The 7,897-nt window shown below is 43.6% G+C and overlaps 1 pseudogene; it reads left to right on the top strand.

The window, feature by feature from the left end:
* The first annotated feature begins 5,095 nt into the window (after positions 1–5,095).
* On the top strand, positions 5,096–6,807 carry LOC127186660 (polyadenylate-binding protein 1-like; annotated as a pseudogene).
* Positions 6,808–7,897: the final 1,090 nt, after the last annotated feature.

Here is a 7,897-nt window from a genome sequence, read left to right as displayed (position 1 = left end):
CAAAAATAAAAATAAAAAGAGGGCTGATTTATGGATCAGCAGTAGAGTGCTTGTGTGGTATGTGCACTGTACTAGATTCAGTCCTCTACAAAACAAAACCAACCAAGCAATCCCCCCCAAAAAAAATCAGGTATGTCAAAACCAACCAAAGTAAGGCTTAACATAATTATGATGTCCAAGAATTTTAACTCTAAGACAAAAATACAGAAAGGAGGACCCTCACCAAATGATATCAGACGCAGAAATAATACATTCATCCATAAAACATGAGAAATTAATGTATACCCACAGCACATCTATAATCTAAAGCAAACAGACTTATCTGTAAGTAGTGAGACCATACATGAAGGAGTGTCTTTTCAGCCAAAGATACTGGAATACCCAGTCTATGTGCAAAAGAAAACAGATTGGTCCCTGAGGGATGACACCTGAGGTTGTCTTCTGGTACCCACGCACACCTTTGCACACACATGCACTCCTACTCACGAAAAAATACGCAACATTGATAAAATAAAAATGAAAAACAATGATGTGCCTCATCTACCTAAAGAAATGAGCGAGAGACAGTGGATGTAGCTCGGTTGGTAGAATGCTGGCACAGCACGCAGGCAGCTCTGGTTTTATTCTAGCATCACATCCACATTAATTTGTTAATTAATTAATTAATATAAAGCTTATCCATGGGTGGCGTTAGGATTCAGATGTAAGTTCATAGTAGAAAGAAAAAACTCTTATAAGCAGGAATCTTGCTTATTCTGTGGCATGTGTACACCCCTATGTGTATACCCACATACAAATAAAATAAATAATAAAAACTAAAATTACACATATGCACTTGATTTATAACACTTTGAATCACCGCAAGACTTACTGAGACACAACTTCCGCCTTAGTTTAGAAACCCATGTACTTGGAAAGATCACTACTGGGTCCTTTGAAACTGATGACATCATTGACTTACCATACTGAGAAGCCCAAGGTGTAAAACTAACCCACATTGAGACTCTTTACGGGCAAACTAGGAAATCGAGACACAGAAAAACTAGGCAAGAATTCCATAGTGCTAATCATGACACATGGATGGCAGACCTTTCCCTGTCAGACAACATGAGGCAGGATACGGAATTGTGGTGATGTGGGGGAGAGAGAGGGCTTGCCGAGGAAAGCTGCTATGCTCCAGAGACCTAGTCTGTGTTTTTTGACCACTGAAAAAGACCCATGGACAAGGACCTAAAGGCCCACTGACACCACATGTGTCCTTCAAAGGTCATATTATCTAAGAGGATAAAACGGACTGTCATCACTTAGGGCCCGGTGATGTCTTCCTGAAAATATCCCCCACCAAGTATAACAAAGGCAGGAATTAGGCTTTGTTTACTTCAGGCTAAAGCGAAGGCTTTCAACCTTGGGGATCGAGTGACTCTTTTGTAAGGGTCATGCATCAGATATGCTGCATATACTTTATTTACTTTAATAAAGCAAAAATTATAGCTAGGAAGTAGCAACAAAATAATTTTATGGTTAGGGGTTCAGCACAAACCTAAGGAGCTATATTAAAAGGGTCACAGCATCAGGAAGGCGGAGAACCACTCGGCTAAAAGAGCATGTAATCTTTATTTTCTAGCACTTTTTTTCCTCCTGTCCTAGAAGATACCCTGTCCCTCCTTCCCTCTCTCCCACCCTCCCTCTCCTCTACCCCACTCGCCACCCCCCTGAACATCTTTTTTTCTTTTCCAGAGACAGGGTGTGTAGCCTTCGCAGTCCTAGAACTCACTCTGTAAAACAGGCTGGCCTTCAACTCACAGAGATCCACCTGCCTCTGTCTCCATAGTGCTAGGATTAAAGGCCTCCACCACCACTGACTGGCCACTTTTCTTTCTTTCTTTCTTTCTTTTTTAACAGTTTTAATTTGGCTTCACATCTGGCTTACTTTGAAATCAATTTCTCTGTTGAAGCCTCAAATTCTGGTTTTGCATGGATTGGGTGAAGGGGGCGTCTCAAACCTACTTCCCCAGGCAGCTGCCAGTGGGGTATGGATCTGTAGCAACAACTCAGCTGGATCAGACACTGTAGAAAGGTAAACTTTTAGAATCCAGACCAGCCTTCCGCTTAGGCTATGTCACCTACAGCAGTCCCTCCCATCCCAGGTCATTGTAAAAAATACACTGCTATGGTTCATTTTCAATGTGCTGTGAACTCATCACAGGATCACCTACTGAAGCCAAGAGGCCCCAGTCTCGCCTCTCCTCTAACTGGTGCCTGGCACTTCGCAGAGCTGCAAATCTGCAGGCTGTCTTCCTTGTGACTAAAGCTGCAAATAGTAAAAAGGGGTGATCTTAACCGTGTCTATTCCTTAGATGGAACTTTCCTTCCTGTGGCGAATTGGTATAAGAATTTAAATGTCAGAATATAGAAAGGAGGACCGTAAAAAGCAGATCCCCCTGGATGTGATCCACTTGCTGCACATACAAACTCACAGTGGCAGGGGTTGCTTGAATGAGATCAGGCTAGTTAACATTCTAAAATGGATGGGAGAAGGGGTGGTAAGAACCCACTCCTAACTGAAGAGCTATTGCCACTGATGGCTACTGAGAAAGTGAATCATTGTTCCTTGGGGAGGGGCATTCAAATGAGTGACCCCACAGCTAGCTATCCACATACTAGCAATCCTAACTGGACTATATATTCTCAGCTTGAAATTTCATGAGCAAGTTATGCATATGTACTTTAAGAGAGAACAATACACAGGCCAACCCAAACCAGAAGAAAATAACAATTAATTAAAGAGAGAGAGGAGGGACAGAGAAACAGAGAGACTCAAAAGTCAGTAGATTCCTGAATACGACCTAACAGGTCGAATTGAAAAAGAAAAAGAAAATAAACCGGGAGCTGGTGGTGCCCACCTTTGATCCCAGCACTCAGGAAGTAGAGGCCAACCTGGTCTACAAGGAGAGTTCCAGGACACCCAGGGCTAATGATAACGATAATGATAATGATGATGATAATAATAATAATAATAATATAGTAGTTGTAGTAGTATAAAAAATAAGGCCACTGTGGTGGTACACACCTTTAATCCCATCACTCAGGATGCAGAGGCAGGTGTATCTCTGTGACTTGAAGCAGGCCAGGACAACAAAGTGAGGTCTTGTCTCAAAAGAAAGATAGAAAAAAAAAGAAAGAGAGAGAGAGAAAGGAATGAAGGAGAAGAAAAGAAGGGAGAGAAAGAATTGCAAGCATCAGGCAGCATCCATCCAGAAACCATACCTACCATGGGTACTATAAGCAGGGGCAGTCACAACTTTCAATCCAATCAAACTGATGGTTTTGTTCATATACAGGGGTTCTTGGAAAAGGGCAGCCCTCACGCTCCATTTCTATGTATTTAAAGGGCTTTTGGTTCCAGCTTTGGTGACCAAATGTAGGGCCTTAGCACTGTGGTAAGTGTGCTGACCACTCAGCTACTCAATCAGCCCCTAAGGGGAAGGTTGAAGGCTTACTTTAACAGGTGACTCAAGCTCCTCATCACTAAGCTGGGTCAAAACGAATTCATTTGTCCCCCAGAACTTACCCCCCCCCACACACACACACAGATTCCAACATTCTCATCAGTAAGCTGGGTCAAAACAAATTCATTTGTCCCCAAGAACATAACACACACACACACACACACACACACACAGATTCCAACATCTTCATCAGTAACCTGGGTCAAAACAAATTCATTCCTCCCCCAGAACTTCTCTCTCTCTCTCTCTCTCTCTCTCTCTCTCTCTCTCTCTCTCTCTCTCTCTCTCTCTCTCTCTCTCTCTCACACACACACACACACACACACACACACACACACACTTACATATTCATGGAGGTGGAGTGTTGGGGGATGAGCAAGCGTGCCAGAACCCCCAGCTGTTTGAGGCACAGGCTGTATGTTGGAAGTGTTAATAAATATTTAACTCTTACAAACCTCTTATAAAAACACACCGATTCATTTTAAAAACATTGGTTTTGCTTTGTTGTTGTTGTTGTTTCCTGGCTTTTGGTTTTTAGAGACAGGGTCTCCCCATGTAGCTCTGGCTATCCTGGAATTCATTCTGTAGCCCAGAGTGGTTATGCCTCCTGAGTGCTGGGATTAAAGGAATGTTCCACCAGGTTTCTTTACGTTTTTTTGTTTCTCTCCAGAGCTGAGGACCAAACCCAGGGCCTTGTCCTGGCTAGGCAATAGGTACAACTCAGCTAAATCCCCACCTCCACCACGCCTCCCTTTTTAAAAATTGGTTTTTTGAGACAGGGTTTCTTTGTGTAATCCTGGCTGTCCTGGAACTCCTACTGTGGCCCAGGCTGGCTTGCAACTCACAGAACCTAGTCTGCTGAGTGCTTTCTTATTTATTCATTTATTTATACTTATTTTTAATTAGACAGTGGGGCCCCTCAAAGAATCTTACTGACTTTAATTTTTTCCCTTTCTTTTTTTTTTTTTTTTTTTGGTTTTTTTTTTTGTTTGTTTCTTTAGAAACAGGGTTTCTCTGTGTAGCCTTGGCTGTCCTGGACTGGCTCTGTAGACCAAGCTGGCCTCAAACCCACCCCAGCTTTTTCATTTGTTCTTATTTTATATAGTTTTGTTGCTGGGACCAAGGGCATGTGCCATCAAGCAAGGCCAAACATTAAAGTTTTTATGTAAGGCCAGGTGTTGTGGCCACATGCCTTTAGCCTCAGTGCTCGGGAGGCAGAGGCAGGTAGATCTCTGAGAGTTTGAGGCCAGCCTGATCTATAAAGCAATCCCAGGACAGCCAGGGGTACATACACAGAGAAACCCTGTCTCAAAAAAGAAAACAATAACAACAACAAAAAGTTATGATGTTGGCCAGCAGTTTCCTGCTACTGTTCATTTCCTGGCTTTGACAATACTGTGGTTCTGAAAAACAACATTTTTATCTTCAGGACATAACCCCAGAACTAGAGATAAATTTGCAGGGATCTCAGTAACAAAATGACATAAACTAAGTGGTTTATGACGACAGAAATTTGGTTAAGGGTGTGGGTTGACAGCTAACGTGTTTGCTTAGCATGTACAAAGCCCTGGGTTCTATCCCTAGCCATGCACACCTGCAACCAGAACCTGGGAGCCGAAAACCGGGATTGTAAGTTCAAGGTCACCTTTGGCTATGCTGTGATTTTTTTTGTGGCTAGCCCACCAACTCCAATAAAAATAGCACAACCAAAACCTGTTAAGAATTGTATTGCCAGGCTGGAGAGGTGGCTCAGGGGTTAAGAGCACCATCTGCTCTTCCAAAGGTCCTGAGTCCAATTCCCAGCAACCACGATGGTGGCTCACAGCAATCTATAATGAGATCGGCATACTTTTCTGGTATACATGCAGTTGTACATGCAGGCAGAACAATGTATAAATAATAAATAAAATTTAAAAACAAACAAAGAATTGTATTGCCTCACATTAGGGTTTCCAAGACACTGGGGTCAGGAGCTTCACCTTCCCTTCCTTAGGGATTATTTGGCCTGCCTCTTCTGAGTGCGCTAGCGTGTGTGTGTGTGTGTGTGTGTGTGTGTGTGTGTGTGTGTGTGTGTGTGTTGAAAATCTCTATTGTCTCTTTTCCTTGCAGCTACTTAACTCCCGTATCTGCCTCTGTGTGTGTGTGTGTGTGTGTGTGTGTGCACGCTGAAAATCTCTGTTGTCTCTTTTCCTTGCAGCTACTTAACTCCCGTATCTGCCAGTGTGTGTGTGTGTGTGTGTGTGTGTGTGTGTGTGTGTGCGCGCTGAAAATCTCTGTTGTCTCTTTTCCTTCCAGCTACTTAACTCCAGTATCTGCCTTGATTATCCCATTAAATTCTCCCCCGTCCTGGTCTCCACAAGGTTTACCATTAAATACACAACCACTTCTTTTTTCCTCCTTTTGAGGTATTAAGAGGTCAGTACTTCGCCACAAACTCAACACTTTTACCAACAGTAAAGATCAGCTTTTAAGTGTGCGAGCTGTGCCCAACCCCGTGATCAACCCCTACCAGCCAGCACCTCCTTCAGGTTACTTCATGGCAGCTATCCCACAGACTCAGAACCGTGCTGCATACTATCCTCCTAGCCAAATTGCTCAACTAAGACCAAGTCCTCACTGGACTGCTCAGGGTGCCAGACCTCATCCATTCCAGAATATGCCTGGTGCTATCCGCCCAGCTGGTCCTAGACCACCATTTAGTACTATGAGACCAACTTCTTCCCAGGTTCCACGAGTCATGTCAACACAGCGTGTGGCTAACACATCAACACAGACAATGGGCCCACATCCTACAGCTGCTGCTGCTGCACCTACTCCCGCTGTTTGCACAGTCCCACAGTATAAGTAAGCTGCAGGAGTCCGCAACCCCCTGCAACACCTTACTGTACAGCCACAAGTTACCATGCAGCAGACTGCTGTTCACGTGCAAGGTCAAGAGCCTTTAACTGCTTCCATGTTGGCATCTGCTCCTCCACAAGAGCAAAAGCAAATGTTGGGTGAAAGCCTGTTTCCTCTTATTCAAGCCATGCACCCCACTCTTGATGGGTAAATCACTGGCATGCTTTTGGAGATTGATAATTCATAATTACTTTACATGCTTGAGTGTCCAGAGTCTCTCCGCTCGAAGGCTGATGAAGCTGTAGCTGTACTACAAGCCCACCAAGCGAAGGAGGCTGTACAGAAGGCTGTGAGCAGTGCCACCGGCGTCCCCGCTGTTTAAATTGATCAGGGACAACAACAGAAACTCGTGCTTCACCGAAGAAAAATATCTAAACATCAAAAATTTTAAATATTATGAAAAAAACATTGAAAAAATATAAAATAAATTTAAAAAGATAAGGGAAAAAAAGATCAGCTTTTATTGACATGCAAATGTGGTCTTTGCTCAGCATTTACCTAACAGCAGAGGAGAAACAACCCCTCACCTCCTCACCCTGTCTTTAAAGGATTATACCTGGGAAAAGGAACACTTCAAAGATTTCTCTGCTTTAGGCCATTCAGGTGAAAGCTTTAAACTGTTTTAGAAGTGTCCACATTAGCCTGCTTCTTTATGAGTTCTCCTGGTTCTCCGCCTCACAACCATGAATATAAATATAAATATATTATCTCTACCCTCTATATTCTCAGGTATCCAGCCCTCAGGATGCCTAGACATGTTTATTTTTCTCTTTGTATCTGGGAGGCCTCAGGTGCGCCTGTTCCTCCGAGGTCTCCAGCCCAGATAACAATCACGTTTATTTTTCCCTCTACTTATGGAAAAAGCCAGATGAAGTCGGTGGAATTTTTTCTGTGGCTCCAGCCGAAACAGGTGTTAGAGGATTCCAACTAGTAGTGATTTTTTGTTAAAAACAAAAACAAACAAACAAACAAAAAAAAACACCAAAAAAGTTAATAAGTACCGCAAAGTGTCTTGGCTACCTGGCTAAAGTAAGTCCAAACAACCAGGATGTAAGGGCGCCACTTGGTTCTAGTGGGTCAGGGCAAGAGGGAGGAAAGGAGTCAGGAAAACGAAGCGCAAACACCCCCTCCTCAAAAAGAAAATAAATGCATACAAGAGAAAAAAAGAAGCCAGAGGAGACAAGATTCGCTGCCTCACCGGCGTGGGGCGTCCAGGTTAGTCCTTATATATTGCAGCTGGAACTGGGCAGAAAAAGTCTATGGTGCCATGGGATTGGCCGATGTGTCACTTCTTCTCATTGGTCGAGGGGGGGCTTTTGGCAAAAGGAAGAAGGATGTGATTGCTGTTGGAGGTTAGGTGGGTGTGGCTCAGAGCTCTCAGAGCCTGGTGTTCTACAAAGTAGTGGATATTGTGATGAATGTGGGTTGAAGATCCCGGATGAGCTCGGGGATCGGGTATTTCCGGGGCTTCTGACTCTTCGGAACCTTCC

This window comes from Acomys russatus, unplaced genomic scaffold, assembly GCF_903995435.1.
Source record: "Acomys russatus unplaced genomic scaffold, mAcoRus1.1, whole genome shotgun sequence".
Taxonomy (NCBI): domain Eukaryota; kingdom Metazoa; phylum Chordata; class Mammalia; order Rodentia; family Muridae; genus Acomys; species Acomys russatus.
The sequence above is the reverse complement of the archived record's forward strand: the minus strand, read 5'-3'. Positions and strand labels throughout refer to the sequence as shown.